The sequence below is a fragment of the Idiotropiscis lumnitzeri genome, chromosome 22 (assembly GCF_059441095.1).
Source record: "Idiotropiscis lumnitzeri isolate Australia: NSW breed Sydney's pygmy pipehorse chromosome 22, RoL_Ilum_1.0, whole genome shotgun sequence".
NCBI lineage: Eukaryota > Metazoa > Chordata > Actinopteri > Syngnathiformes > Syngnathidae > Idiotropiscis > Idiotropiscis lumnitzeri.
In genome coordinates, this window is record NC_142412.1 from 1,129,938 (window position 1) to 1,151,945 (window position 22,008).

The following is a 22,008-nucleotide window of genomic DNA, read 5'->3' on the forward strand; positions in this document are numbered from 1 at the left end:
CAAGCAAGAACAAAGCAAACACAGTCAAGAGAGCATTACAAGTTTCCAGGAGGGCGGAGCGGTCTAAGGCGTTGCGTTCAGGTCGCAGTCTCCCCAGGAGGCGTGGGTTCGAATCCCACCTCAGACAGTGCCCATTGAAAGTACCAAGCAAGAACAAAGCAAACACAGTCAAGAGAGCATTACCAGTTGCCAGGATGGCGGAGCGGTCTAAGGTGTTGCGTTTAGGTCGCAGTGTCCCCAGGAGGCGTGGGTTCGAATCCCACCTCAGACAGAGCCCATTGAAAGTACCAAGCAAGAACAAAGGAAACACAGTAAAGAGAGCATTACCAGGTGCCAGGATGGCGGAGCGGTCTAAGGCGTTGCGTTCAGGTCGCTGTCTCCCCAGGATGCGTGGGTTCGAATCCCACCTCAGACAGTGCCCATTGAAAGTACCAAGCAAGAACAAAGCAAACACAGTCAAGAGAGCATTACCAGTTGCCAGGATGGCGGAGCGGTCTAAGGTGTTGCGTTTAGGTCGCAGTCTCCCCAGGAGGCGTGGGTTCGAATCCCACCTCAGACAGAGCCCATTGAAAGTACCAAGCAAGAACAAAGCAAACACATTCAAGAGAGCATTACCAGGTGCCAGGATGGCGGAGCGGTCTAAGGCGTTGCGTTCAGGTCGCAGTCTCCCCAGGAGGCGTGGGTTCGAATCCCGCCTCAGAAAGAGCCCATTGAAAGTACCAAGCAATAACAAAGGAAACACGGTCAAGAGAGCATTACCAGTTGCCAGGATGGCGGAGCGGTCTAAGGCGTTGCGTTCAGGTCGCAGTCTCCCCAGGAGGCGTGGGTTCGAATCCCACCTCAGACAGAGCCCATTGAAAGTACCAAGCAATAACAAAGAAAACACGGTCAAGAGAGCATGACCAGTTGCCAGGATGGCGGAGCGGTCTAAGGCGTTGCGTTCAGGTCGCAGTCTCCCCAGGAGGCGTGGGTTCGAATCCCACCTCAGACAGAGCCCATTGAAAGTACCAAGCAAGAACAAAGCAAACACAGTCAAGAGAGCATTACCAGTTGCCAGGATGGCGGAGCGGTCTAAGGCGTTGCGTTCAGGTCGCAGTCTCCCCAGGAGGCGTGGGTTCGAATCCCACCTCAGACAGTGCCCATTGAAAGTACCAAGCAAGAACAAAGCAAACACAGTCAAGAGAGCATTACCAGTTGCCAGGATGGCGGAGCGGTCTAAGGCGTTGCGTTCAGGTCGCAGTCTCCCCAGGAGGCGTGGGTTCGAATCCCGCCTCAGACAGTGCCCATTCAATCTACCAAGCAAGAACAAAGCAAACACAGTCAAGAGAGCATTACCAGTTGCCAGGATGGCGGAGCGGTCTAAGGCGCTGCGTTCAGGTCGCAGTCTCCCCAGGAGGCGTGGGTTCGAATCCCACCTCAGACAGTGCCCATTGAAAGTACCAAGCAAGAACAAAGCAAACACAGTCAAGAGAGCATTACCAGTTGCCAGGATGGCGGAGCGGTCTAAGGCGTTGCGTTCAGGTCGCAGTCTCCCCAGGAGGCGTGGGTTCGAATCCCACCTCAGACAGTGCCCATTGAAACTACCAAGCAAGAACAAAGCAAACACATTCAAGAGAGCATTACCAGTTGCCAGGATGGCGGAGCGGTCTAAGGCGTTGCGTTCAGGTCGCAGTCTCCCCAGGAGGCGTGGGTTCGAATCCCACCTCAGACAGAGCCCATTGAAAGTACCAAGCAATAACAAAGCAAACACGGTCATGAGAGCATTACCAGTTGCCAGGATGGCGGAGCGGTCTAAGGCGTTGCGTTCAGGTCGCAGTCTCCCCAGGAGGCGTGGGTTCGAATCCCACCTCAGACAGAGCCCATTGAAAGTACCAAGCAATAACAAAGGAAACACGGTCAAGAGAGCATTACCAGTTGCCAGGATGGCGGAGCGGTCTAAGGCGTTGCGTTCAGGTCGCAGTCTCCCCAGGAGGCGTGGGTTCGAATCCCACCTCAGACAGTGCCCATTGAAAGTACCAAGCAAGAACAAAGCAAACACAGTCAAGAGAGCATTACCAGTTGCCAGGATGGCGGAGCGGTCTAAGGCGTTGCGTTCAGGTCGCAGTCTCCCCAGGAGGCGTGGGTTCGAATCCCACCTCAGACAGAGCCCATTGAAAGTACCAAGCAAGAACAAAGCAAACACTTTCAAGAGAGCATTACCAGTTGCCAGGATGGCGGAGCGGTCTAAGGCATTGCGTTCAGGTCGCAGTCTCCCCAGGAGGCGTGGGTTCGAATCCCGCCTCAGAAAGAGCCCATTGAAAGTACCAAGCAAGAACAAAGCAAACACAGTCAAGAGAGCATTACCAGTTGCCAGGATTGCAGAGCGGTCTAAGGCGTTGCGTTCAGGTCGCAGTCTCCCCTGGAAGCGTGGGTTCGAATCCCGCCTCAGACACAGCCCATTGAAAGTACCAAGCAAAAACAAAGCAAACACATTCAAGAGAGCATTACCAGTTGCCAGGATGGCGGAGCAGTCTAAGGCGTTGCGTTCAGGTCGCAGTCTCCCCAGGAGGCGTGGGTTCGAATCCCACCTCAGACAGTGCCCATTGAAACTACCAAGCAAGAACAAAGCAAACAGAGTCAAGAGAGCATTACAAGTTGCCAGGATGGCGGAGCGGTCTAAGGCGTTGCGTTCAGGTCGCAGTCTCCCCAGGATGCGTGGGTTCGAATCCCACCTCAGACAGAGCCCATTGAAAGTACCAAGCAAAAACAAAGCAAACACATTCAAGAGAGCATTACCAGGTGCCAGGATGGCGGAGCGGTCTAAGGCGTTGCGTTCAGGTCGCAGTCTCCCCAGGAGGCGTGGGTTCGAATCCCACCTCAGACAGTGCCCATTGAAACTACCAAGCAAGAACAAAGCAAACACAGTCAAGAGAGCATTACCAGTTGCCAGGATGGCAAAGCGGTCTAAGGCGTTGCGTTCAGGTCGCAGTCTCCCCAGGAGGCGTGGGTTCGAATCCCACCTCAGACAGAGCCCATTGAAAGTACCAAGCAAGAACAAAGCAAACACATTCAAGAGAGCATTACCAGTTGCCAGGATGGTGGAGCGGTCTAAGGCGTTGCGTTCAGGTCGCAGTCTCCTCAGGAGGCGTGGGTTCGAATCCCACCTCAGACAGTGCCCATTGAAACTACCAAGCAAGAACAAAGCAAACACAGTCAAGAGAGCATTACAAGTTTCCAGGAGGGCGGAGCGGTCTAAGGCGTTGCGTTCAGGTCGCAGTCTCCCCAGGAGGCGTGGGTTCGAATCCCACCTCAGACAGAGCCCATTGAAAGTACCAAGCAAGAACAAAGGAAACACAGTAAAGAGAGCATTACCAGGTGCCAGGATGGCGGAGCGGTCTAAGGCGTTGCGTTCAGGTCGCTGTCTCCCCAGGATGCGTGGGTTCGAATCCCACCTCAGACAGTGCCCATTGAAACTACCAAGCAAGAACAAAGCAAACACAGTCAAGAGAGCATTACAAGTTGCCAGGATGGCGGAGCGGTCTAAGGTGTTGCGTTTAGGTCGCAGTCTCCCCAGGATGCGTGGGTTCGAATCCCACCTCAGACAGAGCCCATTGAAAGTACCAAGCAAGAACAAAGCAAACACATTCAAGAGAGCATTACCAGGTGCCAGGATGGCGGAGCGGTCTAAGGCGTTGCGTTCAGGTCGCAGTCTCCCCAGGAGGCGTGGGTTCGAATCCCACCTCAGACAGTGCCCATTGAAACTACCAAGCAAGAACAAAGCAAACACAGTCAAGAGAGCATTACCAGTTGCCAGGATGGCAAAGCGGTCTAAGGCGTTGCGTTCAGGTCGCAGTCTCCCCAGGAGGCGTGGGTTCGAATCCCACCTCAGACAGAGCCCATTGAAAGTACCAAGCAAGAACAAAGCAAACACATTCAAGAGAGCATTACCAGTTGCCAGGATGGTGGAGCGGTCTAAGGCGTTGCGTTCAGGTCGCAGTCTCCTCAGGAGGCGTGGGTTCGAATCCCACCTCAGACAGTGCCCATTGAAACTACCAAGCAAGAACAAAGCAAACACAGTCAAGAGAGCATTACAAGTTTCCAGGAGGGCGGAGCGGTCTAAGGCGTTGCGTTCAGGTCGCAGTCTCCCCAGGAGGCGTGGGTTCGAATCCCACCTCAGACAGTGCCCATTGAAAGTACCAAGCAAGAACAAAGCAAACACAGTCAAGAGAGCATTACCAGTTGCCAGGATGGCGGAGCGGTCTAAGGTGTTGCGTTTAGGTCGCAGTCTCCCCAGGAGGCGTGGGTTCGAATCCCACCTCAGACAGAGCCCATTGAAAGTACCAAGCAAGAACAAAGGAAACACAGTAAAGAGAGCATTACCAGGTGCCAGGATGGCGGAGCGGTCTAAGGCGTTGCGTTCAGGTCGCTGTCTCCCCAGGATGCGTGGGTTCGAATCCCACCTCAGACAGTGCCCATTGAAAGTACCAAGCAAGAACAAAGCAAACACAGTCAAGAGAGCATTACCAGTTGCCAGGATGGCGGAGCGGTCTAAGGTGTTGCGTTTAGGTCGCAGTCTCCCCAGGAGGCGTGGGTTCGAATCCCACCTCAGACAGAGCCCATTGAAAGTACCAAGCAAGAACAAAGCAAACACATTCAAGAGAGCATTACCAGGTGCCAGGATGGCGGAGCGGTCTAAGGCGTTGCGTTCAGGTCGCAGTCTCCCCAGGAGGCGTGGGTTCGAATCCCGCCTCAGAAAGAGCCCATTGAAAGTACCAAGCAATAACAAAGGAAACACGGTCAAGAGAGCATTACCAGTTGCCAGGATGGCGGAGCGGTCTAAGGCGTTGCGTTCAGGTCGCAGTCTCCCCAGGAGGCGTGGGTTCGAATCCCACCTCAGACAGAGCCCATTGAAAGTACCAAGCAATAACAAAGAAAACACGGTCAAGAGAGCATGACCAGTTGCCAGGATGGCGGAGCGGTCTAAGGCGTTGCGTTCAGGTCGCAGTCTCCCCAGGAGGCGTGGGTTCGAATCCCACCTCAGACAGAGCCCATTGAAAGTACCAAGCAAGAACAAAGCAAACACAGTCAAGAGAGCATTACCAGTTGCCAGGATGGCGGAGCGGTCTAAGGCGTTGCGTTCAGGTCGCAGTCTCCCCAGGAGGCGTGGGTTCGAATCCCACCTCAGACAGTGCCCATTGAAAGTACCAAGCAAGAACAAAGCAAACACAGTCAAGAGAGCATTACCAGTTGCCAGGATGGCGGAGCGGTCTAAGGCGTTGCGTTCAGGTCGCAGTCTCCCCAGGAGGCGTGGGTTCGAATCCCGCCTCAGACAGTGCCCATTCAATCTACCAAGCAAGAACAAAGCAAACACAGTCAAGAAAGCATTACCAGTTGCCAGGATGGCGGAGCGGTCTAAGGCGCTGCGTTCAGGTCGCAGTCTCCCCAGGAGGCGTGGGTTCGAATCCCACCTCAGACAGTGCCCATTGAAAGTACCAAGCAAGAACAAAGCAAACACAGTCAAGAGAGCATTACCAGTTGCCAGGATGGCGGAGCGGTCTAAGGCGTTGCGTTCAGGTCGCAGTCTCCCCAGGAGGCGTGGGTTCGAATCCCACCTCAGACAGTGCCCATTGAAACTACCAAGCAAGAACAAAGCAAACACAGTCAAGAGAGCATTACAAGTTGCCAGGATGGCGGAGCGGTCTAAGGCGTTGCGTTCAGGTCGCAGTCTCCCCAGGAGGCGTGGGTTCGAATCCCACCTCAGACAGTGCCCATTGAAAGTACCAAGCAAGAACAAAGCAAACACATTCAAGAGAGCATTACCAGGTGCCAGGATGGCGGAGCGGTCTAAGGCGTTGCGTTCAGGTCGCAGTCTCCCCAGGAGGCGTGGGTTCGAATCCCACCTCAGACAGTGCCCATTGAAAGTACCAAGCAAGAACAAAGCAAACACAGTCAAGAGAGCATTACCAGTTGCCAGGATGGCGGAGCGGTCTAAGGCGTTGCGTTTAGGTCGCAGTCTCCCCAGGAGGCGTGGGTTCGAATCCCACCTCAGACAGAGCCCATTGAAAGTACCAAGCAAGAACAAAGCAAACACATTCAAGAGAGCATTACCAGGTGCCAGGATGGCGGAGCGGTCTAAGGCGTTGCGTTCAGGTCGCAGTCTCCCCAGGAGGCGTGGGTTCGAATCCCACATCAGACAGAGCCCATTGAAAGTACCAAGCAAGAACAAAGCAAACACATTCAAGAGAGCATTACCAGGTGCCAGGATGGCGGAGCGGTCTAAGGCGTTGCGTTCAGGTCGCAGTCTCCCCAGGAGGCGTGGGTTCGAATCCCGCCTCAGAAAGAGCCCATTGAAAGTACCAAGCAAGAACAAAGAAAACACAGTCAAGAGAGCATTACCAGTTGCCAGGATTGCGGAGCGGTCTAAGGCGTTGCGTTCAGGTCGCAGTCTCCCCTGGAAGCGTGGGTTCGAATCCCGCCTCAGACAGAGCCCATTGAAAGTACCAAGCAAAAACAAAGCAAACACATTCAAGAGAGCATTACCAGTTGCCAGGATGGCGGAGCGGTCTAAGGCGTTGCGTTCAGGTCGCAGTCTCCCCAGGAGGCGTGGGTTCGAATCCCACCTCAGACAGAGCCCATTGAAAGTACCAAGCAATAACAAAGGAAACACGGTCATGAGAGCATTACCAGTTGCCAGGATGGCGGAGCGGTCTAAGGCGTTGCGTTCAGGTCGCAATCTCCCCAGGAGGCGTGGGTTCGAATCCCACCTCAGACAGAGCCCATTGAAAGTACCAAGCAATAACAAAGGAAACACGGTCAAGAGAGCATTACCAGTTGCCAGGATGGCGGAGCGGTCTAAGGCGTTGCGTTCAGGTCGCAGTCTCCCCAGGAGGCGTGGGTTCGAATCCCACCTCAGACAGTGCCCATTGAAAGTACCAAGCAAGAACAAAGCAAACACAGTCAAGAGAGCATTACCAGTTGCCAGGATGGCGGAGCGGTCTAAGGCGTTGCGTTCAGGTCGCAGTCTCCCCAGGAGGCGTGGGTTCGAATCCCACCTCAGACAGAGCCCATTGAAAGTACCAAGCAAGAACAAAGCAAACACTTTCAAGAGAGCATTACCAGGTGCCAGGATGGCGGAGCGGTCTAAGGCGTTGCGTTCAGGTCGCAGTCTCCCCAGGAGGCGTGGGTTCGAATCCCGCCTCAGACAGAGCCCATTGAAAGTACCAAGCAATAACAAAGGAAACACGGTCATGAGAGCATTACCAGTTGCCAGGATGGCGGAGCGGTCTAAGGCGTTGCGTTCAGGTCGCAGTCTCCCCAGGAGGCGTGGGTTCGAATCCCACCTCAGACAGTGCCCATTGAAACTACCAAGCAAGAACAAAGCAAACACAGTCAAGAGAGCATTACCAGGTGCCAGGATGGCGGAGCGGTCTAAGGTATTGCGTTCAGGTCGCAGTCTCCCCAGGAGGCGTGGGTTCGAATCCCACCTCAGACAGAGCCCATTGAAAGTACCAAGCAAGAACAAAGCAAACACATTCAAGAGAGCATTACCAGTTGCCAGGATGGTGGAGCGGTCTAAGGCGTTGCGTTCAGGTCGCAGTCTCCTCAGGAGGCGTGGGTTCGAATCCCACCTCAGACAGTGCCCATTGAAACTACCAAGCAAGAACAAAGCAAACACAGTCAAGAGAGCATTACAAGTTTCCAGGAGGGCGGAGCGGTCTAAGGCGTTGCGTTCAGGTCGCAGTCTCCCCAGGAGGCGTGGGTTCGAATCCCACCTCAGACAGAGCCCATTGAAAGTACCAAGCAAGAACAAAGGAAACACAGTAAAGAGAGCATTACCAGGTGCCAGGATGGCGGAGCGGTCTAAGGCGTTGCGTTCAGGTCGCTGTCTCCCCAGGATGCGTGGGTTCGAATCCCACCTCAGACAGTGCCCATTGAAAGTACCAAGCAAGAACAAAGCAAACACAGTCAAGAGAGCATTACCAGTTGCCAGGATGGCGGAGCGGTCTAAGGTGTTGCGTTTAGGTCGCAGTCTCCCCAGGAGGCGTGGGTTCGAATCCCACCTCAGACAGAGCCCATTGAAAGTACCAAGCAAGAACAAAGCAAACACATTCAAGAGAGCATTACCAGGTGCCAGGATGGCGGAGCGGTCTAAGGCGTTGCGTTCAGGTCGCAGTCTCCCCAGGAGGCGTGGGTTCGAATCCCGCCTCAGAAAGAGCCCATTGAAAGTACCAAGCAATAACAAAGGAAACACAGTCAAGAGAGCATTACCAGTTGCCAGGATGGCGGAGCAGTCTAAGGCGTTGCATTCAGGTCGCAGTCTCCCCAGGAGGCGTGGGTTCGAATCCCACCTCAGACAGAGCCCATTGAAAGTACCAAGCAATAACAAAGGAAACACGGTCAAGAGAGCATTACCAGTTGCCAGGATGGCGGAGCGGTCTAAGGCGTTGCGTTCAGGTCGCAGTCTCCCCAGGAGGCGTGGGTTCGAATCCCACCTCAGACAGAGCCCATTGAAAGTACCAAGCAATAACAAAGAAAACACGGTCAAGAGAGCATGACCAGTTGCCAGGATGGCGGAGCGTTCTAAGGCGTTGCGTTCAGGTCGCAGTCTCCCCAGGAGGCGTGGGTTCGAATCCCACCTCAGACAGAGCCCATTGAAAGTACCAAGCAAGAACAAAGCAAACACAGTCAAGAGAGCATTACCAGTTGCCAGGATGGCGGAGCGGTCTAAGGCGTTGCGTTCAGGTCGCAGTCTCCCCAGGAGGCGTGGGTTCGAATCCCACCTCAGACAGTGCCCATTGAAAGTACCAAGCAAGAACAAAGCAAACACAGTCAAGAGAGCATTACCAGTTGCCAGGATGGCGGAGCGGTCTAAGGCGTTGCGTTTAGGTCGCAGTCTCCCCAGGAGGCGTGGGTTCGAATCCCACCTCAGACAGAGCCCATTGAAAGTACCAAGCAAGAACAAAGCAAACACATTCAAGAGAGCATTACCAGGTGCCAGGATGGCGGAGCGGTCTAAGGCGTTGCGTTCAGGTCGCAGTCTCCCCAGGAGGCGTGGGTTCGAATCCCACATCAGACAGAGCCCATTGAAAGTACCAAGCAAGAACAAAGCAAACACATTCAAGAGAGCATTACCAGGTGCCAGGATGGCGGAGCGGTCTAAGGCGTTGCGTTCAGGTCGCAGTCTCCCCAGGAGGCGTGGGTTCGAATCCCGCCTCAGAAAGAGCCCATTGAAGGTACCAAGCAAGAACAAAGCAAACACAGTCAAGAGAGCATTACCAGTTGCCAGGATTGCGGAGCGGTCTAAGGCGTTGTGTTCAGGTCGCAGTCTCCCCTGGAAGCGTGGGTTCGAATCCCGCCTCAGACAGTGCCCATTGAAACTACCAAGCAAGAACAAAGCAAACACAGTCAAGAGAGCATTACAAGTTGCCAGGATGGCGGAGCGGTCTAAGGCGTTGTGTAACCCAGTAGAGAAAACACCATTTTATTTTGAAAAAACATTTATTGTGTTAAGAGGAAGTGTATATCTCTCGTCTACTTGATTTCCTGTTTGGAGTGTCATTCATCTGATTATGACTTTCTGATTCGTCAAAGTCAAGTTGTCCCGCCTTCTCGAGATGCTATCTCGAGATTAGCTGTGTATATCGTTCTTTTACGCCTGGACGCCCAACTGAAAGGTTGCGTGACGATATCTAATGCTAATGTGCCGTTCGGTGAGTGAAATACTTATTGAAGTTGATATAAATGTGTCCAATAATAAAATGTTAATTGGGAAATGTTTTATCTTAAGTGTGGATACCAGTGAGAACTGAGGGTCTGTGACAAATCGACCGTGTTCGTACTTGAACGTCGTCTTGGTGAGTCGCCATGCACTTGCTATGGACTGTCGTAAAAACGTTTATGTGAGGCTAACGCTAAGCTAACGTTAAGCTAATGCTAATCGCGAGTGGAAATGTACTGCTTGTTTACAGTGAAAGAGTTGATTATACTTGTTTTAAGGTCTTTCTAAAGCAAGGTTTATGTTGACAAACAAATGTATAACTGCTCATTTTGATGTAATATGTGTTAAAAGTGAAATGTTGAATTGACTCAGTTATGTTTGTTATACAATTATTTCTTTATTGAAGTGATTGATATGTAAACCATAAAACATGGTTATTGAGAAATTGGACATATTGAGAAATGTGTTTATTGTTAGCTCATGAGTTCATTTCATGTGTTACAATGACAATTTGGAAAACATGCATGTAAATTAATAACTGTTATAAATGTGATATTTAGATGCAGTATTTATGATAATTGAAAACTATAGAGCTATAGCGACTGATGATACTGGAAACTGATAATAGACTTATTAGCTGCATACAATAATTTCATGATTGTTATGCAGGCTGGGTTTTTTGTCTTGGCATTAAACCAAGATCCGAAACTGAATGGATTCTCCTTTGATGGAGATGGCGAGCCTGAGCCCAGAACCACATCTGCGATAAAGGAACCACAGTCTTCACCAACTTCTTTGTGAACATCACGTGGTAACACACCTAATTACCACCACGACAAGACTTTTTTCCCCAAGACTACCGGAAGGAACATTGACTGACTTAAACAAAATATTACTGAGCTCAGTAGGACTTTGGGATTATTATTTCTAATTTTTGGGATTTGTGATTTATTTTATGTATATGATGCCGGCTGTGAATTTGTAAATAGTTGTTTTGTTTTCCATGTTAATACAGTTATTGTTGTTGCTCATTTCTGCCTCCAGCTATTTCATTCACACACCTATCAATTATCACTATTGTAGCCTTCGAGAATCTAGAGTCTGGTCCAATTTATTAAATATCAAACTAACACTATCTTTAAGTAATCGGGGGTTACAGTAAGTTTTGGCGAGCCAGCCAGGAGTATTTTCTCGTAATACATAAGCTCGAATATATTTCCAAATGGATATTATTGAACAGCAATCTGTTAAAATTCCAAACTCGGTGATTGTCATTGGAATAGCTGGAGATGAGCAATGTGATGAGGTGGTGGAATTCCTTAAACAATATGGGTCAATTGCTAGAGCCATAAAAGTAGATGATGTTAACTCCAAGTATTGCGGTAGTGTAATTGTGGAATACAACTCAGGAGCCGCTGTCGACTCTATTGATCCTTTGCCATTGATACATGTATCGGACAGCGGGGTTAGCTCGAAGATACAGTCTCTTGCGAGTGTTTATTCACAAAGTATTGGGAAAAACACAACGAAAGCATATCTTAGTGATATTCAAAACCTTGCCAAGATGAGTGGTAGAGACTATGCAGAAGTCCTGAAAGACATGATGTCAGAGATAAACGATTCAATTAGAGATCTTCCAGAACCATACGAACAAAATGATTTACCTGACAATCCGCCTGTAACTCTGTCAGTAGAACCACAGCCCTCGGTAGTTGAGAGTAACATTGGAGGTGCACGGCAGACCGTTACTAACCGATCACTTTGCAAGCCAACAATTTCAGAACAAGATTTAAATCCCCCAGAAGTTCAACGTGTTGTAGTTGAACACATAGTAAAAAGAGATGACTTTTCAGGGCCACAATTCTCACAGAAGCTTAGAGCTTTTTCAGGAAAGGATCCTCGTCCTAATTATGAGCCAGATTATGATACTTGGCGCTCTAGTGTAGAACTAGTCATGACTGATCCATCAGTGTCGCAACAGCAACAGACCCGGAAAATCATTGAGAGTCTTCTACCCCCTGCTGCTGATGTCATAAAGCACCTGAACCTCAACAGCTCACCTGCTGAATACCTCCAGTTGTTGGATTCAGCATTCGGAACAGTACAAGATGGAGGAGAACTATTCGCTAAGTTTCTTGACACATATCAAGATACTGGAGAGAAACCATCCTCATATTTGCAACGCCTACAAGGAGCTTTGACGCTCACTGTAAAACGGGGTGGTGCTGCTAGCGATGATTTTGAAAGACTGCTACTCACACAGTTTTGTCGAGGTTGTTGGGATAATTCCCTTTTAATAGACCTCCAGTTAAAACGAAAGAGAACAAATCCCCCAACGTTTGCTGACCTATTGTTCTTGTTGCGCACCGAAGAAGATCAACATGCTACCAAAACTATGCGAATGAGACAGCATCTGGGAAGTGCAAAGCAAAAGGTGACTTCTCATGTGCAAATAGCCGAACCCGTCACTGAAAATGATAGCAACATTGCTACTCTGAATTCAATTACAAAAGAACTTTCAAGCCAAGTTGCGGAAATCCAGAGTCAGCTGGTGAAGCTAACTGCCAAAACACAGAAAAGAAAATCTCGAAATGCAAAGAATGTACCCGAACCGAAACAAGAGAAACTAAAACTGAAAGTGAATACAAAAGAACCCATTGGACAAACCAACAATACTCAAACGAAAGCACCTAAACCGTGGTATTGTTTCCAATGTGGTGAAGATGGCCACATAAAGCCAACCTGTGAAAATGAACCAAATGCCGCTTTAGTGGCAGAGAAGCGGAAAATTTTTAAAGAAAAACAAAGGAAGTGGGAAGCTGAAAATCCTTCAGCTGCTACTGCACATTTAAACTAAGTACAGTCTCTGTTGAGGGGCAAATGGAGACTGTTGCCAGGCAATCACGTCCCACGAAAGAAAAGCACAACGCTAACCTTAAACAGTCTTTGGCTAAGCAGCAAAAATGCAGCTTGCCAAAAGGCCTAGTTGGTTCAAAATGTACCGCTACCGTTAGCATTTCAGGTGTTAATGTTAACTGTCTTCTTGATTCTGGATCACAAGTGACCACAGTCACAGAGTCGTTTTTCAAACAGAACCTTCCAGAACAAACCCTTTATCCACTCTATGACCTTTTAGAGGTAGAGGGCGCTGCAGGACAGCCTGTACCTTATTTAGGTTACATAGAAATGACTGTTACCTTTCCAAAAGATATTTTAGGGACAGTGATTGATATACCAACGTTAGCTCTAGTTGTTCCGGATATACACCCAAATAGTCAGACACCATTGTTAGTTGGAATGAATGTTCTTGATGTTCTTTATGAGATTTATTTAGACGTCAAGACTATTGAGCACCTACCTGTTCCTTATGGGTTCAGAGCACTTCTGAAGACTCTTGAAATCAGACACATACAACACAAAGATGGCAACATTGGGTTTGTCACCCTGGCAGGAAAAACAACTGCTGTTGTCCCAGCTGGTCGCTGTGTCGTCCTGGAGGGATCTGCTAATGTTCACTGCACATCAGTTGATTCATGCGCTATAATTGAACATCCAACTCAATCTTCCCTACCAGGTGGCCTTTGTGTGAAGAGTTGTCTGATAACTCTTTCTTCCCGAGCTCCATACAAAGTTCCTGTTGTGATCACCAACGAGACAGACCAAGATGTGACCATTCCATCTACCTGCGTGATCGGAGAGCTTGGAGCGTTCCGTTGTGTTGTCTCGCAGCATAATGTCACAAATTCGACAGAGCCACCCATGAACAAAGAGGCGTCTCTGACTTTCAACTTTGGAGATTCCCCAATACCCCAGAATTGGAAGGAGAGAATAACCAAACAACTCTCTCTTTAACCGGATGCCCCAAGGTGTAACCAACGCACCAAGCACCTTTCAACGATTAATGGAACGTTGTGTTGGTGACATGAACTTGAAGGAAGTACTTGTATTTTTGGATGATTTAATCATCTTTTCAAGTACTCTTGAGGAACATGAACGACGTCTCATGCGAGTACTTCAACGTCTGAAAGAGTATGGACTGAAATTATCATCCGAAAAATGCAAATTTTGCCAAACAACAGTGCGTTACCTTGGTCATGTAATCTCAGAGAATGGTGTTGAAACAGATCCCGAGAAGATTCAGGCCTTAAAAACCTGGCCAAGACCCACAAACCTCAAAGAGTTGAGGTCCTTTTTAGGATTTTCTGGCTACTATAGACGTTTCATAAAGGGATACTCATCTATAGTGCGCCCACTTAATGACCTGACACGAGGATACCCACCATTCAGCAAAAAGTCCAAAGAAAAAGAATCAAATCATACCTATTATGATCCCAAACTGCCATTTGCCAGCCGATGGACACCTGACTGTCAAAGAGCTTTTGATTCCATCATTGAAAAGCTAACAACAACCCCGATCTTAGGTTTTGCAGACCCAAAGCTACCTTATTTGCTTCATACCGACGCCAGTACGACAGGCTTAGGAGCAGCACTCTATCAAGAGCAGGAAGGTCGGCTTCGGGCCATAGCATTTGCCAGTCGAGGGTTGTCCAGAAGTGAAGCACGCTATCCAGCTCATAAGTTAGAGTTTTTAGCGCTCAAGTGGTCAGTGACAGAAAAGTTTCACGATTATTTGTATGGTGGTAACTTTACTGTGGTGACGGATAGTAATCCACTCACATATATATTAACCTCTGCTAAATTAGATGCAACGGGATACAGATGGCTTGCTGCTTTGTCAAACTACAACTTTAAACTGCAATATAGAGCAGGCAAACAGAATTGTGATGCTGATGGACTTTCCCGACGTCCTCATGGAGATCTTGTCAATGATGCACAGTCAAGGAAAGAGCAAGAACGAGTGAGCCAGTTTGTCGAACGTCATTTAGCCGACAGCGACATTTCTGAGCTTGTTGATACAGAAGTTATGCAAGCAATTTGTCAGAACCATCTTATTAAAGCCAAGAACCCCAATAACTACGGTGATGTCACACTTGTGGAGACATTTACCATCTCAGCAAGTGCAATCCCTGACGCCTACAGTTCTGAAGAATTACATGGTCTGCCAACACTTCCTGCTTTGTCCACCTCTGAAATTAAAGACCGACAAAGAGCTGACTCAACGATCAGTCAAGTGATTGCGCAGATCGAATTTGGTCAAACACCCCCCCCAACCTCCCGGAGGGAATTACCGGATCTTCCTCTCTTACTCAGAGAACTAAATAAATTGGAATTGCATGACGACGTGTTATACAGAAAACGACGAGATGGAGACTGTTGGAATTTATCTTTATATCAATGTTAGAATTTAACTTTAACCCAATGTAAACTCAAATAAGTAATCTGACTCCAATTTGCGACCTTACCCAACTCTCACACATCCAACAATATGCGCGCTCGTTCTGCAATAGAAAGGTATCAGGAAGCCGGCATTTTCACACACGAGTGGATTTATTCCTAACACACAAATCTACAACTTGAGTTTGGGTCCCTCTCAATACAGCTCTACACCTCTCATACCACCAGCGAATGTGTTCTACCCCCGAGTTGCCCAGTCCTGATTCATACTATACAACATGCAAAATGGCACAGACAAAGGCATCCTGGCATGATTCTATTGGCTATGTGTATTGCAGTTAACTTTAGCTCGCTCTCATTGGTCTTTCTCCTCCCGCCGAATCCCGTGGCTCCTCCTGCGTGCGATTCCCCCGATGGCCGCTCCTTCCCGGAGTCATCTCGTCTCGCTCAGCACCTTCTGTTTCTAAAACATTCCATTCTTGCACAACCCCCGCAACCAGTTTCTCGCCACCAGTCACACTCTCAGCATTTTACAATATCACATTTTCATACATTGGATGCACCAACATCTAATGAACTATGTTAAGCTCAAACTCTTATATTCCTTTAATAGTCAAAAGTATGAAATCCTTTAAGTGTAACTGAAGTTTAGACCATGCTAATGACCAGACATTCAGGAGAGGAATGCAGGAAGATTAGATCACAGCTGCACCACAGGAGGTGTGAACGAGACCCCTCTGAAACAATGGACTTCCATGCCAGGATCACAAAAGTGGCTCCGAGCCGTCTAACCTTTGTTCAGTTTTAAATTGACTGCCATTTACATTATCCTTTAATCCCTCTCATGACCTCAGACATCTGAGGTCATCACTAGAACACCTTGTTTCATTGCTGCACACGAGCTCGACATCACTTGCCATAAAACTAAAACACATCAAACAATTAGTAAAAGAATAAGAATCAGTAGAAAATTTCCTTCCCTCCTTATGGCCTCAGGTCCCCGAGGCCATCTTTCCATACTCACATCCTGGACTCCCGGAGGGCCACGCTACCTCCGCCTCCTGGGGGTCCTTTTGAGGGATCATCATGTACTGACCCCCAGGAGGGAGTGGCCCCAACGTGCGTTCTATTGTCTTAACAGTTAATGATCTGATACATGGAATACAGCAACATCCGCATAACACCATAATAGCGGCAAACACAGCGATAGAAATCAGTACTGATGCAATCAGGCTTTTATATTTACCAAAGATGTTGAACCAGTCAGAATACCAACTGGTGTCCACACCTGAGTGCTCCTTCATTTTGTTACTTAGCGTGCGCAGACCCTCCAATGCCTTGGTAAGGCGACCGTCAGGAGATGTATTGTTGGGAATCAGAGTACAACACTGTTCCCCAAAAATACCACACACCCCTCCTCTTTCGGCTAACAACATATCTAAGCTTATTCTGTTCTGGAATGCCATAAAGACGTGGCAGCCAATTGCTCATGCACTGCCTGGAGTGCTGAGGTGGTAAAATTGCCACTCGTTGGACATTATAGTGGACATAATTAATCCGGTCCACATTTTTGTTTACTGTAACGAACAGGAAAAGGCTCTCCCATCCTGCCGCAATTTGATCCACCAATTTATACTCGTCAGGGATCCCTCTTGGAACTCCAATTGCATCCATATACGTGGGATCTCCTGCATTCAACCATTCTTGCATGTCCCTTCTCTTCCTGTTAAGGAAGGGGATTCTTCCCCATTGTCCAACACCTTCCCACTCCATTTTGGCCAGATCTAAGGCTGTCACACTAACTGGCATGATCAGCGTTACCAGGGCGCACTTACCTGAGGCATTGGTGGGAAGCCTATCGTACAGCACTTTCTCTCCACACCACAGCCAAACATCACACGAGCGAGAGGGATTCCTACTGGCAAAGACACATTTTCATTACACCATGACTCCTGGATATTTCCAATCCCAGGACCCGTCCCATTTAACTTTTAGGCAGGTGAACTTTTGTTTTGCAACTTGGGTGTCAAAAATAGGCTCTTTCTTTCTTATTCCCACATCATTCCATGGGTGTGTCCAATTAAAATTGTACCCAAGTGTTCACCTGTGTCGGTTGTTTACATTTCAGATTTAGCAGTAGTTGTTGTGTCTGTGTCAGCGTCTTACCATCATCTCGCTCTGCTCCATACCATACCATTCCATTACATGCTCCTTTCGCTCCATCACTTCTGTCATCCCGCATCCTATGTTCAAACGCAAACATCGTCCACACAAAGCACACGCCAGCAGGTAAAATAGTCAATAAGTTAAACATTTGCATCGTCATCGTCTTTGTTCAGACTCGAAAGTGTCTGACTTTGATCCAATTCATGCCATCTACACATTCCCTCTCTTGACCTGCCCGTCCGGGCGGTCAACCTCTAAGCTCAACCATGGCGGGCACAAATACTGGGGCCGGGCGCAACTGTGAGCTATGGCACCACTTTTGTCCTGTAGTTCCCAATTGGATGGCGTGTCAGGTTCTAGCCAGAACTCTAAACTGTCCTTATCAGCGAGATTGAGTCCACCTCCGGGAAAGCACCCGGAGGTTGATGTACGGAGCGATGTCCGACTCCAGTGATGCTGAGTTCACTGAGTTCAAATATCTAACTGTGTTCCGAGATTACAAATGAAGCCTCGAGCTAACGCTCCAATTTTGACTGTTAATTGACAAATTTTAAAGCAACACAAATGAAATAGCAACCATTTATGCTTAAAATAAAAAATCCCAAAACTATAATAACGCAGATACCGAATTAAACCTCTATTTTTTCTTTTTTTTTATTTTTTATGGGAAGAAAAGGTGCTCTACAAGACATAGACAGCTCCAAGACCGCTGCAGTCTTCACCTCCTATTGTCTCATGATTGGCTCAATCCACCTACAGGCTGTGCCCACACTGATTCTGTCAACTGGGGGAGGGGGTAGAGACAGTAAAAACATCGCGGAGCTGTGGAGCCGAGCCCCAACTCAGTCGGGCCCTGGGTCCACAACACCTCTAGCAGAGACACACACAGAACTACCATTTCCGAGCGACCCTTCCCTGGAAATTTTGAAATTTAGTAATGTTCCCAAAACCAAAGAATTTGTAGTCGGTGCTGATATATGATCTCCCGATTGTGCAACAACTATGGGGTCTAGACCTCTAGTATGATGACGCTCATCAATATTCAATGCGATTTGTGGCTCGGCGAAAGTAAACAATTCATACCATTTCCGCTGCTCAGGGACAAGGCACGCGTGCGAGGCAACGCCAGTAGACATAACAAATATATAATTCTAACGCAAGATGCACTCATGACTAAATTTGGATGAGTGCATTTTTGATAAACCAAATCATGTTTGTGATCACATGTACAATGTGATATGTCCATTGGTGAATTGAAAGGGTGGCGGTTGCTAAACCACTCAGACCAGAGCAAGAACAGGGAATACCCACCGCGGGAGGATGGGAACCAGGTTTCAGAGCTGCCCTCAAATGTTTCAGTTCAGTTTAGCCACTGGGAAGGAAGAGAGCACGACATATGCTCCCTCCAACGGATGTGCACAGTCAAGTTCAGTCCCATCCGGGAATGCCACTCGAATTCCAGTGTTCGTTCAGTCAATGGCAGTGACTCAGGCACTCTTGAGAGTCCACATGGCTCAGTGGGGGTTGCGGAAGGAGCTCATAGCTCGCCCCAATATCCAGCACCATCGAAAACTTGTCCATCCACCGTCCCCGGACTGCTAGGACCTGCTAGTCCTCGAATGCTGAAGCTCCGCTGCCCCCTGTCATGGAATGGGGTACGAGCGGGTTTGTGTCAAGTGCGTTGGGAGTGGGTAACGGTGGCGCCCCCTGCGCTGGTGGAGCTCTTTGTGACAGATATGGCACCGGAGGATGGCACATTCCAGAAAGTGGCTCGGCATGGACAGCTCATCACCCAGTGACCCCACACCCCGCAGCAAGAGCACACCCCACTCACAACCCCCGTCAGTAACCACCCGTACCTCTGTTACTGCAATCCCAACCTCGTTGACTGGCCTGCTATGGACAGCAGCCAGTCTGCTGTGGCGCTGCGTCACCCGAACCTTGCCCAGAAGCAGCAGAAGTGGAAGGAGCAGCTGCCTCCTTTTTTCTTATCTCTCTTGGCCTTCTAAACCTGCAAGTACAACAATTTTAGTCACGCTCCTTAATCCAATCCCATATATTCCTTTTCTGATGTCGTGCAAAATTAGGTACAAAATGTGTTCTACTTAGGCCGATTAGCATTATTTCATTCATGGACTATTTCGCCTGATGTCTGCCACTGGAAGGTGCACGCCCTTGTGGACGGCCAACTGGAACAGCTGTGTAATGTCGACATTATTGGATGGGTCACTGCCGGAAGTCTCACTCCATTCATGTCTCGCCCTGGCCACATAGACCAGGCCTGTCTCCCTTTTCCCCACCTGAAAGACACAGCAACATCGACCCCAACGAGCCAGAAATATCTGATGCACGGCACAGCCAATCTCACCTGAGGTGTCCCCATTTAGCTGGTGACCATCATGCCGGTCAGCAGATCTGGCCTCGGCCTCAAGTGAGGATAGTTCCTCTGAAATAAATTTTGTCCCGCCTGTAACTCTGTATAAACCTCTTAGTCTGGTGTCTCCTTTGTAGGAGATTTCAACCAACGTGACCTCTTTACAACGTGTGACCTCTTTACAACATGTCGAATAAACCAATGTTGACCTTTCTGCTATCTTTACAGCTGTGAGAGCTGTTACTAACCCCTCCTACCCCCTTGGGTAATTGCGAATGTCTTATCTTCAAACTTCTTACAAGCACCCAGTATCCTGGCTCTACTAGATTACTGCCCCTGCTGGGAGACAGAAAGATCCTTGTCACTCTAAATTTGCGCCTGTCTTTTGTTATCCTAACACTTTTCACATATGGTCAACTAGAGTTGCTTCAACATCTATTTCCCATTTGTTCTTAAATTTGAGGTATTCTATAAGTTCTTCCAAACAGTGTTTTACAATGTCTTAGTCCTAAATACAATGAAATACGTTACAATGGAAAATATCAGAATAAGATTTCATACATCCAACATGAGACACGTGCTTGTGACCACTTCAGGGTCATTTTTGTCTGAAATATCTCCTCTACAACAACTTACCCTTGCGTTAAGTGAGTAATTTTCCATAAAAACAGTGCCACTAATTCGACATTAACTTCAAGTATCACTGCTGTGGTGCTGTATTATATGGAAAAGTCTGAACAATCCAAGAAAATTTTGCCCTATCCTGGACTGGTTGTGTGTTTTCTAGTCGCGCATCCAATGTGAATATGTCTTATATCTCCCTCCTTGTTGAGGAGAACCTCTGGGATGGTAGTGGTGAGGCGCTATTTGAAGCAGTCTCTGGCCTTCTGGTCACACTGGTCACATGTCACCTCAAACCTGTGGACAGAACTGGACGAGTGGCACTTGCCAGTGAGAATGAGAAGGGGTAAATTATCTTCCTTCCAAAACTTTCAGTTTTGCATAAATTTTGTGTAATAACGTCAATCAATCATTCACTTGATGCTTGAATTTAATTACTCCAATCCATCTCCAAAAACAATTTCAAAATCAATACTCGGGAGTGCAATAGGGATTCAGGTTGATCAGGCCTGTCCACCCATCGCATCCTAAGTACTGTAAGGGCTTGCCGGTGACCTCAAACAATTTTCTGTCCTGAGGCCCGTCCCTACAACATTCACTCAAACCACATATGCATACAAACACTTTTCTTTCACACTGTCATTCACCAAACGATACTTTCCAATTCCACACAGAGACCCCTCCCTTGGCGCGTCCGCCTTGATTTCACTGAGATTTGTGCTGGCAGATCCATAATTTTGCCTTAATTTAGCCAGCGTATGCCAAAATTTACAACTGTGGGTCTCTGGATTTTCCCATTCACTCCCCGTGAAGTTGTTTCTCCTCTCCTGGACGCAGCTGACGAAACTGCACCTGTGACATCAAACAGCTCATAGATGCGAATGTTAGCAGTCTGGTATTTATGGAATGATGTCATATCCTCTAAAATTGTCATGTCAGCGTTCGCGTCGTACAGTCAAAAAAAACATCTGTCTTCCACCTTTGTCACATTTAATACACATCAGTTAATAAATCATCTACAAAACTATTTAGTCCAACTTTAAATTTGGTAAACCAATCTCCAATGGCTAGATATTCCCCTTTCCAAAGATTTTCTTTCAACATGTTCATAGAATACTTCACTTAAAACTTATCCCAAAACCATAATCCCTTTGCTTAAAATTTAAATTTTAATAAGATTGTCGCCGCCCTGCTGTTCCTCAGGCATCCCCTGCATGTTTCAGTGTTTAACTTGTGTTCTAATTCCCTGCTAATTTGTATTTATTGTTAGGTTGAATACATATATTTTATCCCGTACCATACTACACTAGCACTGTAAAAAAAAAACTGCTCCACAGTGCGACCCATGCTCGACCACATTAGAACACCTCAAGTAGAGGCAGATGCCTGAAGATTAGATCGTCAGCAACATCGAGGGGGGTGCCGAGACACACCTCTGAAACAAAAAGACTGTGACCTTCTTTCGAGAGCACCAAAAGGCATATCTTCCTTTTCAATCAGTTAACGACTGCCATTGATGCCTGTTTTTCCTCTTGTGTCTGAAATGTTTACATGTTCCTGCTGGTGCTTCCCCCCCCCCGGGGCCAGCACGGGCGTCTCCACACTCCCCTGCTGTTCTCCTTGCACCCTCTCTCTCATTATTCACAGCCTGTTCGATCAATTGTATGGTCGCTGGTGTCATCTGTGAATCGTTATCTTTTGCATCTCAAACCATTCTGCTCCCCCCCCATTAATGGCGCCGTCGGATCGGGCGGCGGCTCAAACACATACTGTTGCAAGTCTGGCAACTGTGGATGAATGCCTCTCAGACATTCCGTCTTTTCTTCCACTTTTTCAATCACTTCATCCTCTTTCT